This window comes from Lissotriton helveticus, chromosome 3_1 (assembly GCF_964261635.1).
Source record: "Lissotriton helveticus chromosome 3_1, aLisHel1.1, whole genome shotgun sequence".
In the NCBI taxonomy this organism is placed as follows: Eukaryota; Metazoa; Chordata; class Amphibia; order Caudata; family Salamandridae; genus Lissotriton; species Lissotriton helveticus.
In genome coordinates this window covers 1,519,991,002-1,520,012,084 of record NC_136061.1, presented here as the reverse complement: position 1 = coordinate 1,520,012,084, position 21,083 = coordinate 1,519,991,002, and positions in this window count along the sequence as shown.

The following is a 21,083-nucleotide window of genomic DNA, read 5'->3' as shown; positions in this document are numbered from 1 at the left end:
GAACCCCAAGTAAGAAGCACATTGGTTGGTCTGATCTATAACATGTAGGACACAAGCTTGGCAGAAAACAAAAGGAAATGTCGTTGGCAGTCAGACGATGGCGCTGCGTGGCAGACCCCCAGCCCAATGTCCATGTCTGTAGCAGTCTCGGCACTTACAAAATAAAAGTGAAAGCGCGAATGCCGCGCTGAAAAAACGAGGTCTGCTTGGGTTTTGAAGATCTGAGACAACGATGGATGACCCCTTTAATAGCGCAGGGCCAAAGCATATTACAAAAGCATTAGACATAGCGTAGAAATTAGGATAGTAAAACGGCCTCACGGGTTATCCACTGGGTGTATTACGTGTTCTGTGAGGAGACCTGGTAGGGCAGGGGCTGCCTGCACATGCCCGGCATTTCTAACTTTTATTCTGAAGAGCCCCAGTTAGAAATGCCGCGCATGCATGGGCAGCCCCCGCCCTACCAGGTCCGGCAGCTGAAGTCCCGTTGTGAAGAACATCCGAAAGGGGCTCCCATGCCTAAGGGGAGAGGAGCCCGGTGAGTGGGAGTGGGAGTGGGAGTAGGGGTGGGGGTGGGGGTGTACGCGCGTGTGTCTCTGTGTGTTCGCGTGTGTCTGTGCGTGCGGCTGTCTGTGTGCGCGTGTGTCTGTTTAAGGGGGGTGCGTGTGTGTATGCAGTGTGTGTGTGCGTGTGCATGCGTGCGGCTGTGTATGTGCGCATGCGTGAGTGTGGCTGTGTGTGTGTGTGTGTGTGTGTGTGTGTGTGTTTGCGCACGGGAATCTGAGGCAGGGGGTGGGCACAGCGCCGGCCTGGATGTGCGCGTTCACAGATACCAATCGGCGCTCGTGCCCGGTCCCTGTCTCAGATTCCCAGGAGATGGGCAGCTATAGTTGTCGAGCTAGATGCATGCGTCGCATGCGTTCTCTAGCTTGACCTAAAAAAGGAACAAAAGCAAGACCTAGCACTATTAGAAATGGGTGCCATTACATGGGTTTCGTCTGGCATGAACCCTGACACAAATGAAGGTAATGGGTAGTCGGCCTTTTTTCTGGGGTCTCTGCATCTCTTGCGGATGGTTTCAGGAGGGGAAGAGGACCAGGAATGCATGTCAGACTAATGCAGAGGGAATGAAATCCAAAGCAAATGAGAAAGGGGAGTCGGAGGAGAAATTTAAAAGCAGTGGAGTATGGGCAGCATGAGCTAAATGGAAAATAATGCAGATAAGGGAGCTGAAAATAGACTGAGCAGCGCGCACGACTAAGCATGACTAAGCAGAGACAAGGATAAAAAGAGAAAACAGTGATGCAGACATGAAAGGCAAGAGCAGGGAGGAGAATCGTAGGTGTTTGAAGGGTCAAAAAGCGGCCTTGTTATGGATGTTTCAAAGCTGGAATCTGCACAAACATGCAACGGTGGAAATGTGATAAAAAAAGAGAAGAGATGATTGTAGATAGAGGTTGAAAGATATTTCAGAGGAAATAGAAAAAACAGGGAGTGGGACAGATAGGGTGAGAATATTATGAAAAGATTACAGTTTCACTTTTAACCAGGCTAAAGTGAGAAGATTGAGAGGATATTTAATTCCTAACTGAATTGTGTCAGAAATAGTGTTGTTGAGTAAGCTCTCATGGATCATGCAAACAAATAATTCAGTAAAAGCTATGCAGAATAACAACATTATTATTTGCTGTCCAGAAATCGCTCTGTTAGAATTCCGATCCCTCAGTAATACTCAATAGGAATGCAGAATCAGTCATCAGAGTCAAATCATGGTGAAACAGAAACAGGATTTAGTTAAGTTTAGATTTTTATCAGTAATTTAAGAAGAGTAAATACATCAATATCAAGCATTTGAGATTTAAGATTGCAGGATAATCAAATTAATCTCTTTGATTGTTATTAATTATCAAAGCTCTGGAAAGTTTCAGGCAAGACATGCATCATGTCAGCTCAAAGGTACTCTACCATGTGGAAAAGAGAATGGAGCACACCAGCCGCGGTCGGCAGTAGGAGTTCCAGCAGGGCGGTGACGTGGGGAGGGGGAGGGGCAGGGTGGGGGGTAGTAATGTATGGATTACGGAGTTTAACAGGTAAGTAAACCTATAAATAAATAAATCTAATTTTGTTGCGTGCTCTGCATCACCAAAATCTTGTTGCAGGGATTCTGCTCAGACACAGAACTGTGCACAGAGACCCAGGACCTCAGTGAATTGTGGGGAACTAAAAAACTCACCTTAGCACCTTGAACTCCTAACCGACTAGCATCAGTGTCACATTAGCTCTTAGTCCAATAATAAAGTAACCAATGATTAGACAACCCAGAACATGCGACTTAGGCTACTCTCAGGAATGGTGGGAATCAAGAACACTCTTTCGTTTGTTATTCTCATACCAATAATACAAGCAGCATTGTTACAATTCCATAAAACACAAAAGGGGAAATCATATTATTATCATATTATAATGATTCCCACCATCATTATAAGATGATTTCCCCTTTTGTGTTTTATGAAATTGTAACAATGCTGCTTGTATTATTTTTAATCATATGCCTGCTTATGCTCGTAAAAATACTGCATCTTAGACCACGTTGTTAAAATAAACATTTTAAACTTTACCTTTTTAGGTCTCGCCTGTCAATGCGCTTGCGCATTGAGCTTGCGAGAATATAGGGGGTTATCCAGAGCTTAACTACCGGGCGATTCCATGCAGTGCCCGTGAAAAGCAAGCTCAATGTGCAAGCGCATTGACATAAAAAGCGCGTGCACATCAAAGCCAGCCATCTGTTCCCCAGCTTGGTGCCTCCAGCAGCTCTTCAAAGGTATCCGCTCCGCCCCTTGCTGCATCAAAGGCTTACATTTCGCGGTCGTGTTTTTTACTTTCATTTCGCGGCCGCGTTTATTTTTCTGCCCCTGCTGTGCCGCCCGACTTGTTTAATCTTGCTTTCTGTTATTCCAGTACAGTTTTTGCATTAACCTGTTTACTTAAAGAGGTTCGATGTATCGTGCTAGTGACCAGTGACTGTTGTAGTCTTTTCCAAGATGGTGTTCTCCTTTCTCCTGTGGTCTGCTTTTCATGCCCATGATGTGGCGTACATTTCGTCCGGTCACAGTATATGTGTTTCACAGCGTTTCTCTCCAAACGTTGCGTGCAATTGTCGTTTACATTTAGAGAAGCTTGGGTTACGCTTTGGAGTCGGTAAGCATTTTGCTAATATGGCGCCGTTCCCCTGCCCCCCACCACGCAATGCCGAGAGCTTGTTGTCTCTCTTTCTCCTTTCACTGCATGCGCGCGCACACAATTCCCTGTCGCGGCCAATGCTTGCACTTTTTCCCCTTCCAGATGCTCCTGTGGTCAGAATCCCTCCGAACTCCCCTCATGACGGCCGGACTCGCGGCACAACACTCACCCCTAAACTTTTACGCCCCACCACTTTCAAAAGCAGGCCATTTTCACTCTCGTGGTGCACTTAAACTATTTGTTCACCAGTCCAAAACAAAGCGAGTCTCTTCTCTTTCTAATTGATTACATGGTTCAGTAGTCAGGTTAGGCGCATATGTTTGTCACATCGCAAGACCACTCTTTTATTTACAATAAAGATGTATTTACTTTCCCTATTGCCACCTTCATTAAACACGTTTATAGACATTCAAGTAAGTTATAGGCATTCAACTAAGCGATGTGCATTTGTACATGACAACCACTAGTATTCGCGGCTTCCGATGAAAAGCTGCCATGTTTCATGTGGGGAGGCGAGCCCTTGGGCACAGAGTGGAAGCTACATGTTGGTTGTTTTCAAGCTGAATCTCTGACATTATCCCACCCATGATGTGGCGTACATTTCGGCCGGTCACCGTATGTGTGTTTCACAGCGTTTCTCTCCAAACGTTGCATGCAACCGTCGTTTACATTTGGAGAAGCTTGGGTTGTGCTTTGGAGTCGGTAAGCATTTTGCTAATATGGCGCTGTTCCCCTGCCCCCCACCACGCAATGCCTAGAGATTGTTGTCTTTCCTTCTCCTTTCACTGCATGCTGCGCACACAACTCCCGGTCGCGGCGAATGCTTGCAATTTTTCCCCTTCCAGATGCTCCTGTGGTCAGAATCCCTCCGAACTCCCCTTATGACGGCCGGACTCGCGGCACAACACTCACCCCTAAACTTTTACGCCCCACCACTTTCAAAAGCAGGCCATTTTCACTCTCCTGGTGCACTTAAACTATTTGTTCACCAGTCCAAAACAAAGCGAGTCTCTTCTCTTTCTAATTGTTTACATGGTTCAGTAGTCAGGTTAGGCGCATATGTTTGTCACATCGCAAGACCACTCTTTTATTTACAATAAAGATGTATTTACTTTCCCTACTGCCACCTTCATTAAACATGTTTATAGGCATTCAACTAAGTTATAGGCATTCAATTAAGCGATGTGCGTTTGTACATGACAATCACTAGTATTCGCGGCTTCCGATGAAAAGCTGCCATGTTTCATGTGGGGAGGCGAGCCCTTGGCACAGAGCGGAAGCTACATGTTGGTTGTTTTCAAGCTGAATCTCTGACATTATCCCAGCTCATGAGCCACTAAGATGACATTTATTGTAAAAGACATGAGCGCTGCCCTTTAAATAGCAAAGTTAAATTGAGCAACTGGAGCTCACGTCAGCTGTGGGACAACAGTTAAACAAAGTTGTTGCCCCGATATAAATACTAGCACGCAGACCGTGACACTCGCAGAACCTCTATTTTTGCTTACAGCGCAGTTTGTTTTACTTTTAAAATGCAACAAACGTTTCCATTTAAGAATTACAAACGAACTCACAAACAATAATCTATTGTCCCTCTCAGGCGTTAACGAAATTATTAATGTGTTTCGGTGTTCTCAACATTTCATCTACACACTTGGGGCAGCACCTTACCAGCATGAGTTCTCATGACAGAGAGGGTCGCCCATTTTTGTAATCTGATGATATGTTCATCCCCTTGGTTTCAATCTGTACTCATCAACGGTTGGTTTATGCAGGAGGTCTCCATCTGTCTTCTTGTTTCTCTTCCGTGCTCATGTTCTCATTCCCCTTCAATGGTTCCACCACCTTCCCCCGAGTTGTCTTTTGTTTCCGCCTCAGTTTTCTCTTCTCTCTGTCATAATCACTCTCCTGCCTCCTCCCCTGCCTCACCTTCTGCCCACTTCTCCCCCTGATCTCTCTGCATCTGACTTTCCCTTTCCTCTCTCCTACCTGACCTCCCTCCCTCGGGGGAGCTCGGTACGACCTGGTGCTTCCCTTTCCTGCCACAATGACTCTTTCCTATGTTGTGGTTAATGAAGATGCGTTGTGAGCCCGGCCGATGACACTTCAAGAGGGCTTGCTCCCCTTCCCTTTCCTGTCCCTCCTGGAGCGGAGACCTACCTAGTGCCGGCAGACCGTCTTCACCAAAATGTGTGATAGTCGGCAAATCGCTTGTTTTAAATGCCACATTTGTAATATAGTTCTCATAAGTATCAGCGTTAATCATTACCTATTCTGCAAGGAAACATTTACAGAGACTGTGCACATGGCAACATAAACAAGATACACATTAGCTATTAGCTTTTCTAATTTGTTCCTTGCTTATTTTGGAACATATTTCACATCATTGAACAAATGGGTATAGGAACATAAGACCTTAGCTTTACGAACATCAGTCTACCGAAATGGTTGCAAATCCCCAGGTTCTAAATGCTGGCTGCTGGGAGTTTCCCTGGAAGGCCACTTATTTCTTCTTTCCATCTGGTTCACATCAAGGGATCATTTTGTTTTAAATAGGTGGTTCTAGTTACTTTAGGGAGGATGGATGTGGCTGGTTACACAACATTCCCCAGTTACACACTTTTAGCTAGATTCAGTTTTCACAGTGGTAGCATCATCCTTGTACTATCGGTCCGAGTGGCACATTGCATCTGGGCACTGAGGTCCCATGCTGCTGGCACGTTATTCTATCTATCGCCCTCCCTCTATCTATCGCCCTCCCTCTATCTATCTGTCGCCCTCACTCTATCTATCTGTCGCCCTCACTCTATCTATCTAACGCATCACCACAGCATCACTCAGCACCACCACAGCATCACTCAGGGGCACCACAACATCACTATGCGCCACCACAACATCACTATGCGCTACCACAGCATCGCTGAACACCACAGCATTACTCGTCGCCATCACAACATCGCTCAGCGCCACCACTGCATCAATCTGTGCAAGCATTCAACAACAACTGGTTCAAATATGTTCTCTCAATGTTTCAAGCTTTATTACAAATGTCACAAAAAGATGTTAATATTTCACTTCTGTTTTTGGTTTTTCGTCACAATAAAATACACTGAACATAATCTTCACAAAAGTTATTTACAAAAGTTTAAGCTATTGCCATTATAAATTACAATAACTTTTATTTAAGTATTAATTATTAGAAAAAATGTAAAGCCATTGTTATTTGTAATATTAATACATCTAAGTCACGTAAATACAACACATATTGCATTACAAATGCTATAGGTGTCACATTTGTGAAAGTTATAACTATTGGCATTGTAAATGACAAAGCTATTAATTTCGCTGTTTTCAAAACCAACACACAAATAACAAATTTGTCATTTACAATACCAATAGCTCAAACTTTCCTATTGCGAGATCTATTGCATTGCAAATGCTTGTTTACCCATGTTGTGGACTGGTATGAGAGTAACAAACAAAAGAGAGTTCTTGATTCCCACCATTCCTGAGAGTAACCTAAGTCGCATGTTCTGGGTTGTCTAATCATTAGATACTTTGCTATAGGACAAAGAGCTAATGTGACACTGATATCAGTCGGTTAGGGATTCTAGGTACTAAGGTGAGTTTTTTGGTCCACCACAATTCACTGAGCTCCTGGGTCTCTGTGCACAGTTCTGTGTAGGAGCAAAATCCCTGCAACAAGCTACATGTCACACAATGGTCTATGAGAGTGGACTCCTCCTCTATGGTGCTCCATGTGCAGCAAATGTGACGTTTGCATCCAAAGCTTCATGCTGTCTGATTTCTTTACAGCTATGAAACCAACCACTGCATGTGGTGGCAAAGTCAGGCCCAGGACACTAGACAAGACCTGTGTATATGGCAGGCAACAGCACTACACTGTTTCATATAGCTTAGTTAAATAAGTGGATGAGGTGAAGCTAACGCAAACCTCTACTGTGCAGTCTCATCCAAACATGACCAAAACTGGAAAGGCACATTTTAAAGGCAAGGCACATTGTGGGCATTTTTATTATGCTCCCTTTGTTAAGAATAAATTAACAACCATGTCAGTCCTTGACCATTGTTCATACTTCTCCACGCCAACCACCCTACACTCTTTCATCTTTGAATTCTATCTACTTTCTTCTCCAGCCACCCTCAACTTTTGACAACATGCATGACTTTTGTTCAATCTACAAACCAGTCTTACTTGAATATTCTCAAAACGTTTGGTCTCTGATCCTGCATTCACAGATCTGCTTTTTTGCCCACTCTGAATCCCAGTCCTCCTTCCCATCCAGCATCCAATGTATTTGTTAAATCTCCCTTCCATTCCCTATTCAACTATTTTCCTTCCATGTTTTTGTCTTCATATCTCTCATGACCTCCTCGACTCACCCCTAGCACCCTTGAACTGTCAACCCTCATTGCTTTTTGTCCTCCTACTTTTTTAACTCCATATTTTCAAATATTTCATATTTGCACTTATTGGGAAATACAGTAGTTGTTGATTGGATTTACCAATAATGAAATTGCTGTCAGGTGATCCCAGTGCGCACACATGAATTTGTATAATTTCTGTTGCTCTCAACATTAGTTTTTCACTAAGTATATTAAAACAAATAAGGTTCCTAGGCTTTAGTTGCAGGTAAGATTATCTCCCCCAAACAAGCCTATCATCTATCAGTCTACCATTAACATCTAACACATGGTTAACTATTCTTGCAGACACAGTGATGTTTGGCCTTTAACACTGGCTGCTTCACCATAACTGGTTATTTATAAGAAAACTATTTTATAGGTAATTGACTAAGTCACAACCTTACATGCACCCTTCATGCTCCAGCCCAAAACACATAGGTAAAAGTCATTGTAATTTACAACGCCAATAGCGCTAATTCTTTCAAATGCGAGTCCTGTTGCATTGCAAATGCGTGTTGATTTTATCTGCAGCTTTCACAAATCCACATGTGAAGCAAGCTAAGCGGAAGTTATGGAATCCAATTGTAACATTAGGTCAATGGAAAAGTTTAGATACACATTTTTCTACCTGTAAAGTTACTGTAAAATTTCAAGCCAGCTTGGTGCTTTATGAAGGGATTTTAGATTTTTCTGGTATGAATCAACTGGGCATTGGGCACGAGTGACGAGACAAGATCAAAGAGAGTGCCTGCTTTAGCACTCATGGCTCCTGGGGCAATATTGTTTGTTGGCACGCTCCCCTCCCATGGTCCACACCCCAAAAAACCTTCTCCACAGATTCCCATTCACTACCACACTGCCACTCCAACATTGCCCCTTATCTCCCCATAGCCCTTCTCTCATGCAATTCTGTTTTATACTGCTGTGTGTAGTATGTACACTGTAGTTGTAGTGTAGGCTAAGGTGACTGGTAAGGCGTTATATATTTCAAAGAGAAGTATAGATGAATACCGATGGTACGTTCACGTATGCGTATCCTACTGTCACAATATTTACAATACCCAGACTCTAAAAGCCCACAACAATGGTTTCAATGCTTAGATGTGCAAGTCATTGCATCAGTTTTGTGCGCTTTTATATTTCTATTCTGGATGTGTGACTCCTGCTGTGGTCTTTTGAATGGTGAACTAAATGAGTCCACAATATGCATATCTTCTCTCATTCCATCAGGGCATGGGATATGCCAGGTAGAATATCATATCACCATCATCACCAGGCAGGCAATACATTCATCCCAAAATTTCTTCTTGAATGCTACTAGTTTGTGACCTGTTTAGTTGGTTGTTAAATAAAGAAAATTTGTGAGGTACTCAGCATTGTATCTCTAAGTCTGTTAAGAAGCGCTGTAGTTATACTGAATAAGCAGCTACCTATGTTATTATATGATATCTCATTATTAATGTAATAACTACTTTCACAATTGTTTTATTAACCTTCTTGCCTTCTCAAATTTGCTTGAAAATGCACCATTTGCCCACTCTTTTTTCAAAATGTTATCAGGGGAGGACCCCCTCGGACCACCCTTATGTTGTCTGGGCTCGCTCGCTCGCTTCGCTAGCTTGCCATGGTGCATTACAAAACAAATTTTACACCTCACCACTTTCAAATGTCACCAGCCGCCATTGCGGGGAGGGGGCCCCCTCCACTTACCTTGCAGGGGGGCCCCTTCAAGTTTCGTTACGCTACTGTCCAGCGGGACCTCCTGTATAGTAGTGAGAGGAGACAGGTAACTACCCAGGAGCCCTCAAGACCTACTATGTAGAACTGGCCACATGATGTGGTTTGATGAGATCAATAGACAGAAATCTCTTGCGTTTACTACCATTAAGGGGTGGTAAAAGTACAGTTCTGGTACCTTCAACAGCCAGGACCCGGGCAGGCACTCTGTAGGATGGCCCAAATTCCTTCTTGCCCACAGTTTTCTCCCAGACCAGATCACCGATCTTTGGAGTTCCAAAAAGGTGTTGCAGGCACTTCCTTCACTTCACCAGTGGCGGAATGTTTCTGCTGAATGTTGTTCTGAACTTGTCAGAAGTTATTCCGTTCCTTGCAAAACATCCAAACTTTCACTGATGTCAAAAGGGGTTTCCACCACCACTGTACTGGGACTGTCAAGGTCTGGAACCTACATCTTAGCCAAATTTTACCAAGGTGCCTCTGTAAGCCCTGGAGACAAACACTGGACTCTGGTCCGAATGGAATGCGGCTACTGCAAAAGTCCTGATGAAGACTTGCAAATCTTTAATACCAGTTTGAGCATCAGCCGATCGCTGGGGTCATACCCATAGGAATCTGGAGCAGGAATTTACTACTACAGTGACGTGCTAGCAAGACCCACCTGAGTGTAAGGGTATGCAGTGGTCCAAATAGGCACAATCCAGAGGCTTATCTGAGAACATATGGGTGTCTGTGGTGTATCACTGAAAGAATTTCAACAATGGTAATATCGACCTACAGAAATATTGGGACATAAATAACGTTGTCAAAAATATCGACCTCCTATCTTCATAATGGTAAGTACAAAAATATCGAGAAAAAAAATATTGTTGTTAAAAATATCGAAGTACAAATTATCGTTTTTTATATGTATTATAAATAATGTAAAATAAATGAAATAATAAATTTTACTTACATTTTTTTTAGATTTATTTGGAAATTATAACAATTATAAGTAATACATGTAATTTAAAAATAAATGAAAAATACATATATAAAATGTAATATATATATAGGCACTTAAAAATAATGAATAAATAATAATTTTACTTAATTATAAAATGTTAGAAGTATATTAAAAAAAGAAAGATAAATATATAAATATATATACATACACCTGTAACCTAAACATTTAAAAAACAATTATGTTGTAAATTAAAATACTAAAATGTGTAATCTTTTTTAAACCTACATTTTACACTACTTTTAGTGCAACAGTAGGGAAAGTGTTGGATAGCGGAGGGGAATAATTTACTATTCCCACTCCAGCGAGTGCAACAGTAAGGAAAGTGTTTGATAGCAGAGAGGAATATTTTACTATTCCCACTCCAACGAGTGCAAAAGTAGGCAAAGTGTTGGATAGCGGAGGGTAAAAAATTACTATTCACACTCCAGTGAGTGCAATAGTAGGGAAAGTGTTGGATAGCGGAAGGGAAAGATTTTCTATTCCCACTCCAGCGAGTGCAACAGTAGGGTAAGTGTTAGAGAGCTGAGGGAAATAATTTACTATTCCCACTCCTTCCAGTGCAACAGTACAGAAATTGTTGGATAGCGGAGGGATAACAAATACTATTCCCACTCCAGCAAGTGCAACAGTAGGGAAAGTGTTGGATAGCGGAGGGGAATAATTGACTATTTCCACTCCAGCGAGTGCAACAGTAAGGAAAGTGTTGGATAGCGGAGGAGAAAAATTTACTATTCCCACTCCAATGAGTGCAACAGTAGGAAAAGTGTTGGATAGCAAAAGGAATAAAAATTAGTATTCCCACTCCAGGGAGTGCAACAGTAGGGAAAGTGTTGAATAGTGGAGGAGTACAAATTACTATTCCCACCCCAATTAGTGCGACAGAAAGGAAAGTGTTGGATAGCGGAGGGTATTAATTTACTATTCCCACTCCAATGAGTGCAACAGTATGGAAAGTGTTGGATATCGGAGGAGAGAAAATTACTATTCCCTCTCCTGCAAGTGCAACAGTAGGGAAAGTGTTGGATAGCAGAGGGGTAAAAATTACTATTCCCACTCCAGTGAGAGCAGCAGTAGGGAACGTGTTGGATAGCGTAGGGGTATGAATTAGTATTCCCATAGAACAACATTCAAATTTAAAAACAAACAAAATTTCAGCTACAATCCAAAATCTAATAAAATACACCAAAACAAAACATTTATAAAAATATAAAAAAATAGCAAAACATATACACATATTTTAATGTAGCAAACATCTAAAATTGACATAAAAATATTACTTTTTTTATTTTAACAAACAATTTACAAACAAATAAATATTTTGTAATAGAAATTAATCTTAATTCAAAAAATTACATTTACATAAATGTAATATTTATTTTCTTACCCTATAACACCACACAATTTACAACACACATCTAAATTAAAGAAAAAAGTGTACCTCCATAATTAAAACAATTAATTATCAATTAAACAAATATTAATACTTTTAAAATACATCAAACATGTAAAAATGAATGTACCAACCCCACGTTATAGTTATTGAATCTAAATCCAAACAAAATAAAAACGAAACAATTATCAAAAATATTTATCAATCAATAAATGATTATTAATCATTAACTAATGATTCATTAATTTAAACTAAATTACTTTTTACCTTCTACCCTATTAAACACCAAAACACACACCTAACAATATTTACACAATTTCCATAACTAATTTTACATTAATAAATTAATATAAATTATCAACAAACCATTAATATTTTTTTAATTACTTCCTACCATTTACCTCCTTTAAACCCCACAACTCACACATCAAAATTATTACAAAATTGGCATATTTAAATATCAATTAATTAATTAGTATTAATTAACACACAATTAATTAATTATAAATAAATTACCTCCCACCATATTCCTCTATAAATGCCACCACCAATTTTGTAAAACATTGCACAATTAACATAATTAATTACCAAATTAATTAATTAATAACAATTAACAAGCAACATATAAATAATTATTAAGAAATTAATTCACACAATTAACACTGTAAATTAAAATTAATTTAATATTATATATAAAATATTATGAAATGCATTAAAATTGAATTACATCTGCCCTACTACCCTATCAACCCATAACCCACTCATAACAAAATAACACAATTAGCATAATTACCATTTCATTCATAATAATTAACAATAAGTAAATAAATAATTAATAATAAATTAATTCCCGCAATTAACAATATAAAATAAATAAATATTCATTAATACCAAATATTAATAAATAAATGATAATTAAATTACTTCTCACCCTATTCCCCTATAAACCCACAAATAGTCCTAAAAATGGACACAGTTAACATATTTACCAATTAATTAATCAATACAAATTAACAGCCAATTATTAATTAATTAATCATAAATTAATTCCCACAATTAACACTATAAAATAAAATGAAAATACTAATAAATAAAAATTCCCCTATAAACCCACAACCTGCTACGGAAATAAAATGCAATATTTAATTAATATACAATTAATAACTTCTAAAAATCTAACACATATATTAAAAAATAAATGCAATACTAGACAAAACAATAGAGCACATACATTTAAAATACACACTAAAATACATACCACTAGCTAAAAAAACTATATTTTTTACCATTATATTTCTGAAAACGATATGAATGACTCAGATATTTTAGAAAACTATATTTCTTACCTGAAACTCGATATTCTTGACCATGATATTCTTGCAGTCAATATTTATGTATCTCGATATTTTGCACTCGATATTAGTGCAAGGCGACATTTCCTACTCGATATTCTGACTCTTTACCGTCTGTGGTTGGCATGCTATAGTGGAATCCTTCATCTGCTGACAGATGCCACATTTTGGAATAAGTCCTTGGTCTGTTTGTTTAAATCTGGCCCCCAATATCAATGTTATTGCTGCAATAGTGAAACAGTAGCCTCCACCCCTGTGTGAGCATATGCTAGACCCTCATGTTCTGCTTGGATCAACCCATACCTGTAATCTGAGTTAGGTATGACTCTATATCCCACTTTGGGAATATGAGCAAATGGAATGTTGTAAGCACTTTACAGGTGGGAGTATTTCGTTGGAAAGCCTTTTGGCAAGAGGGTGTCATTGCATGCAGCGTTGATACCTGTCATAATTTCTCATCTATCCTCGTACTAGAACGCATGATTGCAGCAACTGCAGCAGTTGACGCTGATGCTTTTGTGGCTTCGTCAGCCATGGAATTCCCTGGAACGTGTATTCCTACATACTGATGACTCAGGACCTGATTTAGATTCTGGCGGTTTTACTGCCGGTCCGCCTTGGCGGCGATCCCAAGCACTTCTTTGACCTGACGGTGTTGTACCTAGTGTATCTAAATGCATACAGGTTACACAGAAGACTGCCGTGGTGGCGGTCTTCTGTGTTGGTGAACCTCTCTCCATCGCCGCTCTGACGGCAGGGACCTACCGAGGATATTTGGATGTTCTGGTTGGTCCAAAGGTGTCTTGGCGGAAGAGAACTGATGGTGGGTGACCGTGGCGCTGAGATAAGTAAGTGAAATTAAATTTTTAACATTTAATACATATATCTTGTTATGTGCATATATGTGCATATAGGATATATGTAGTAGGCATATTGTGTACATACTGCATTGCACATCACCAACATACACACACCATATAATGCATACACACACACACCACTAACACCTACCTTCCATTCCATTGAAATGGGGAGCCGGTAAATCATGGTCAAGGTGCAGCAGGACGGGGAGGACGTAGACCACGACAAAGGGATGAAACCCCTAGAAAAGGTAAGTTTGAACCCCTTTTCCTACCTTTCTGCCTATCTGAAATAGGAGGGACTCCCTTAGAAACAAACCTGGAGGGTAGAATCCTGGCTAGACTCCCACCGCTGCCTTATTCAGCCAATCCCACCGTAGGGGCGGGTAGCAAAATCCTGGCGGAGTCAGCTGGACTGTGGTGGTGTTCCCTCCCACTGCTGGCCAGCATCTCAATAGGGAGGGACTACTGCCAGATAGGCGAGTGGGAAAACCACTAAGAAACCGACAGTGGGACCATTCCCGCCAACATCTAAATCAGGCCCTTAGTGTTTGTATCACGTGAGTCTGTGACAAGCATTGTTCTAGTTTGGCCAACTGTCTCCAATGCATCTTGAGCTTTATTGTGTACCCTTTGGAATCTCTGAAATCTTTCTGGCTCCAGTAGTATAAATACTCATTGTAAGACTGGACATAATAATACGAATCACACACTCCCAAGAAAAGAACACTAAGGGGCTCATTATGATGGCGGGCGGACATCAGCCCGCCTGCCATCATAACGTGAATGTGACCGACCACCAGACGTGCAATGGCCCCACCGACCCAATTAGGATGCCCCCGCCATTCTGGTGTGCGCATCCTGTACTTTTAACATTGCAGACAGTGCTGCTGGCTGCAGCACCGTCCGCAGTGGCAAAAGTGTATGCACAGCATTTCTGTGCACCACGTGGCAGGCACCGCGCGGTGCCTGCCACTTGTTGCAGAGAACTGCAGGGGGGTACCAAGGGTACCCCCCAAGTACAACCACACCCCCTCACACCTCCAGGTGCCCTGCAACGGGCCCCCAAAGCCAATCCCTGCCAGCCACTGCATGGCAGCATCGCCGCCATGGGAAGGCCTGTCCGCAAGCCACATCGTAATTTGGCTGGCGGTGCCTGCTAGGCACCGCCACCATGTTACTGGCCCAGCACTGCCTGGCTGGCAATTGGAACGATTGGCGACCGGCAGAAAAGCGGTGGATGGACTTTGCGTCCATCGTGATACCCCCGCCATCATAATATGGCTGGGGTATTTCACGTTACGATGGCATAATGGTCACCACCGCTGGCTCGGCGGTGGTGATTGTTACGCCATCCTAATGAGCCCCTAAGATAGGCGATTTTTTTAAAATTAAAGGTGCAGCCTGTGTGAGCAAATGCCCAAACTATGCGATCTACTCTAGCCAAGTGAATTGACAGGTCATCATCCATCTAGTATATATGTCATCATTTCTTCAAGATGTCATCAACATAGGGCAATGGCTGATCATCGAAATCTAATAGTTCTATGACTAGGGCTGAAAACAGCCTTAGCTATTCTTCTACCCTATGGCAATCAGCAAAATGGTTTTTGAGAACCGAGAGCACTGAATGCGGTCATATACCTGCTTTCAGGTGCTATATTTTGGCAGAAAAACCCATTTGATATTCCTAATGTGGTTTCGTATTTTTTACGCACTAAATTGTTCGTGCCACGCTATGCGAGTTCTGTACTGCAAATGTGCATGTAGCCGTGTTCAAGTATATGTAATCTAAGAGTAAACTATATGAATGGTCTGGTTTCATTACTGGAAACAAAGGATTATTCGTTGGTGAGGTGCAACTTTCAATTACACCTTGGTATTCAAGTTGTGTGAGTATTTCTCTAACTTGTTTTCTAGCCTCATGTTTAATGGGGTATTGTCTGATATCCGAACCCAATGCCCCTCCCCGACTTCCACGGCGTCAATATTTAACTTGAACGCCAAGATAACTCAAAGGGGGGAAAGAGATAGGGGACAGAGAAGAGACAGCCAAGTCTTCATTAGTTCCTCTCCCAATCATCCTGCTCACTCCTGCTTTCTAGTAGTCTTATCTTCAGTGTATTTTGCAAGGGTGAAGAACTGCAATAAACATACAAACTTACTACTTTACTCTATTCATTTGTCTTCTGCATATTCTTTTAAATGACATCTAATTTCGTTACACTTGACTATCTCTGCTGTTCTTTAAATGTTGTGAAGTAAAGAACTCTTAGTGCTTCTATAATTTCCTAAGAGCTACTTACTCTTTTGTAGCGTGTAATTCAACTAGGGAATTGATGCTTTCATTAATGTTGTTTTAATTCTCATTCAGGTCTGGAAATATTCCTACCAGGGGAAGAGCATGGAGCGAGCATACCAGTACTCACAACCTTTCTCAGGTAAGTGTAGTGTAAACTAGTGGAAGGACCTTGCATCTGAACTATGGCTCCCTCAATAACTCTTCTGCATTTGCTATCCGTGAGCTAATACACCACAATAAATCTTTAATAAAGCGTGCGGGCGTCTAATTGCTCTAAACATACTCTTAGCTGATAAGTTTTCAATAAATCACTAAGCGTACCGGAGATCTGTTCGCCAGTGCAACGAGAAATTCCTCCGCTTAACAATGCTCCAAACACGGCCAAATAACGTCTAATTATATCTGCTGAAAAGCCGAACAGTTTTGTCATTACTGACAGACATGCACAAGCTGAAAAATTCAAGTCATATTCCGAAAACAAATACACTGCGCGAGCTCTGAGGAATGAACACTAGGTTAAGCGCAGGGTCATTAAAATTCTGATAACAAACACTGTGCAAACTCTGAAATACAGACACTGTGATATTGCGCAGACTCCCTCGGAATACAGAATAGAAGGAAAACCTTACTTGGCATCCACCGAAGAGACCAGTTTCTCCAGGTACATTCTCTCGAGCGTGATGAATCTAAAACGTCGAGTAACCACAAGACGCACTACCCTAAACTAACTTTCGCACCAAGTTCAAAGAAAAGGGTACTTTTCCTCCAGAATCTCAGGTGAAGTGCAAGATTTTAAAGGAGACTCCCTTGGAAATTCCACACCTGCTGCCTGCATTGAACCACTAGAACGCTATTCTGCGCTTCGCTTCTTGGCAGCCGTCTTAGACTACTTTTTGCAAGATACTTGTCTGAACAACCTTATTCTCTTTGAGCGAAGAGGGGTTTTAATAGACACTGAATTAACAGACTCACTCCTATGACTTGACTGTGGCAAGATTCTGACACACTCGTTGGTGTATGTGGGTTTTACTGAACAAGGTCAGAAAAGGCAGGTAACATTTCCTTTTCCCTTTTTGGGCAGTCTATAAAAAACTCGGGTACCAAATCCTTTTCAACCAATAGGATGTCAGAGCTGAATTACACATTCTTCCAAAACAGAACATTTATAGCATGTGGTATATCTCCCTCCATCTGGAGTTTCAATTAATATAATTGACTAGGGACACTCAGTCTAAGGTCCGGTGTTTCCCCCTGGATATAGTCACGTGCTGCTACCACCTTTAGACACTCCATAAGGTTCTGGTGAACTTTCGTGACTTCTGCTGCACTGTCCAGGATGGTCAGAGCTCACTCCCCGTTCAGAAGCAGTGTCCTCAATATCCGGCGCATGCTTGAATTTGATGCCAACCACCTTCTTTTTCTTGAATTGAGGCTGGGACTGTATACGTTTGTCTTCCTTTCTTATTATGAAGTCAGAAGAGTGTTGTGAGTCCTTCTTCTGTTTCATGCATTTCTCTGATCTGCGCTCTGATGGTCCTCCTCTATCCGAGCATTTTTCAGATGACTCCTTAAAGGAATGAGAAGGACATCTATCAGTATCCTGATACCTATCAGGCATTCTAAGTATGTCACATGCAATCAATCAATCAATCAATCAAATCAAAGGAGGTGTGCGGCAATACCTACATAGAGAACATTGCCATGGCACAGAAGGCTGGTGATGAGGGCTTGTGTCATGGTATGTCTTGTGTGTAGGGGTCGCCACTTGAAGATCTTACATAGCATGCGCAGAGTGAGGAAGCAGGCAGATGAGATGGCATTGATCTGTGATTTCATGGTGAGCTTGTGGTCCGAGCTTTCTGGCGTGGTTGGAGGGAGGGGTGCTGGTCCTAGGTCTGATGGCCACCAGGAGACGTTCCATGTGTTGCTGCTGTTGCCAAAGAACAATACTTGTGTTCTGTCTGTGTTCAGCTGCAGGCAGTTCTTCATCCAGTTGTGACATTTGTCATGCATCTGTGGTAGTTGGTTCTAGTGGTGGTGGGGTGATCGGTGATTAAGAGGGTGTCATCTGTGTAGGAATTTATGTTGAGATGGTGGAATCAGACAATGTTGGCCAGCAGGCTCATATATGCATTGAAGACCATGGGGCTTAGGGATGAGCCATGTAGGGCACTGCAGGTGATCTCCTTGGGTTCAGAGGTGAAAGGTGAGAGGTATGAGGTGGCTGCTCTGGGTTCTCCTGGTGAGGATGGATGTGATCGATCAGAGCGTGTCCTCTTGGATGCCGATGTGGTGGAGTCTTTAAATCAGTTTGTGATGGAATATGGTGTTGAAGGCTGCTGAAAGTGCGAGGAGGATTAAAGCTGCTGTTTCTCCTCAGTTGAGGAGGGTTCATATGTCATCAGTGGCTGTGATCAGGGCAGTTTCGGTGCTGTGATTGCTGGGGAAGCCGGTTTGGGAGGCGTCGAGTATCTGGTTCTGTTCCAGATGTGTCATTAGTTGATTGCTTATGAACTTTTTCAGTACCTTCACTGGGAATGGGAGCAGGGAGATTGGCCAGTAGTTTTTTGAGGAGAGGTTTTTTTGAGTAGTGGTCTGACTTCAGCATATTACCAGATGTCTGGAAATGTTACTGGGGTGATAGAGGTGTTGAGTAGGGTGGTGAGTTCTTGGCCGATCCTTTGGTTTCTGAGGTTAAAGATGTGGTGAGTGTATGGGTCTGTAGGACAGGGTATGGATTTCATAGTGAAGGTGGTGTCCTGGGTGGAGAGGATATTCCAGGTGGTCAGTGTGTTGTTCATGTTAGTTATAGTGGTGGTGCATCTGTGGAGGAAGTTAGTAGGTGTTGGTTTGGGTTCAAAGTTTCTGAATATGGTTGCAACCTTGTCGTCGAAGAAGTGGGTGAAATTGTCGCACAGCTTCTGTGAGGGTATGATGTTGTTTTTGCTGGCAGTCGGGTGATGATTTCCTTAATGATGTTGAAAAGTTGCTTGGTATTGTTGGTGCTGCAAGGGTTATCTTCTTTGTTGTCCACAGCAGGCAGTTGTAGAGTTAGAGGGAGTTCTTCACTGTTGTCCTGTCAGGGATGTCCTTGCTGGTGTTCCATCTCCTCTCCAACTATTTGCTGTCTTGTTTCACTGTTCTTAATTCTTGGATGTACCAGCTTGACGAACATGACCCGATTAGGGCCACTAGGTAATTCGCAACCACCTCTCAGCTTTTCATACAAATGAAGAGTCAGTCAGATAGTAGAGATTACAAACCAAGTATATTTTATTCAGGTACACTCGAGTGCAGTCCAGTCTGACCAGCCTCCTAGGATTTCTGCAGAGGGACTGACTTCAGCAAACATAGAAATACATTATGTACGTTTTCTGAACCAAGAATGTCCTGCCCCTAATGGAAATCTACTAGCAGGTGTAGCTAAACCAAAGAAGTACAGTAAGATGAGTCTCAACTCTGAGACGGGGCACACATTATCTTACTGACAAGTTCATTCTGTTCATGTCTATCGCTAGGCTAGTAGGAGAAAGCCTCTATCTGTGGGAGAGGAATGCGTTAATAAGACTAGTGGATTCATTAGCAGAGCAAGGCCTAACCTTGGAGGAAAAAATATTTCCACAGCCTGCTTCTCGAGTCAGAGGATATGTAGCTGACATGATTCAAAATGGCAGCTGAACATAAAATGGTGCAGCAAATGCTAACTTTTTTTTTAAATTCTTTATTTTTCCATTTTTATACACAATGATCAGGAAATCAATGGTAAAGCGGTACATTGTTAGGCGTTTCCTCATACAATCATGATGTACTATAATTTACATGACATATCATATGGCAACAGTATATATAAACTTGACTTCAGGTCATCTCAAAATAACTCGTAGCTTGCATATACGTCACACCGTCTGCCATATTTCAGACCCTTTTCCCCAGGGCATCACTGCAAATGCAGTAGTTTCTAACAAGAATCTCCCTCCAGACCGGCATGGTGCCCGGTAATGGATACAGAGTAAAACATTAACATGAATGACCTACCCCCAATTTCTACTCCTAACCCACCCCCTCAGGTACAATGCCATTCTCCACCTGTGTATCAGAATCTCTGTGTTTCTCTGCAATGTACGCTCTATACGGGCCTCAGATGTCTTTAGGACATGATGAACTGGGCATAAGGGGTGCATATTCTTCACAATTCACATTACAATACGCTAGGCTGCGAAGCGACGCCTGTAGTGTAGTTGCCTTTTTCTTGCCCCACATTTGTGCTATCTCTCAATTTGCTAACAGGAACCCAAGGGCTGCGAACCTCCTAACTTTCTTGGGGAAGTTGATCATGTATCCCAGTAGTGCGATTTCCAGGGTGGGGATCAAAACCAATGTGAGCATGTCTCCCAGTGTGGCATGTACCTGCGCCCAATACCGTTGTTATTCTGGGCAAGTCCAGGTTAGGTGCGCAAAATCTGCATGTGGAGCAAAGCATTTCCAGCAATGGTGCGGTCTGGAGGGGTCTATCTTGTGGGACCAGGCGGGGGTGTGGTACATTCTACGAAGAAATTTAAAATGCAACAGTTTATGCCTACTATTCAGGGAAACCTCCGTCGTAACTCCGCAGCACTGTTCCCATTGGTCATCAGAAATGGGACGGCCCAAATCCTGTTCCCAAGCCGTGTGAACTTTAACATCGGTAAGGGGCGTTCCATGACACACCGCTTATATATTTTGGAAATCAAATGCGCGCCCGATTCACTTTCAATAACTAGCATTAAAG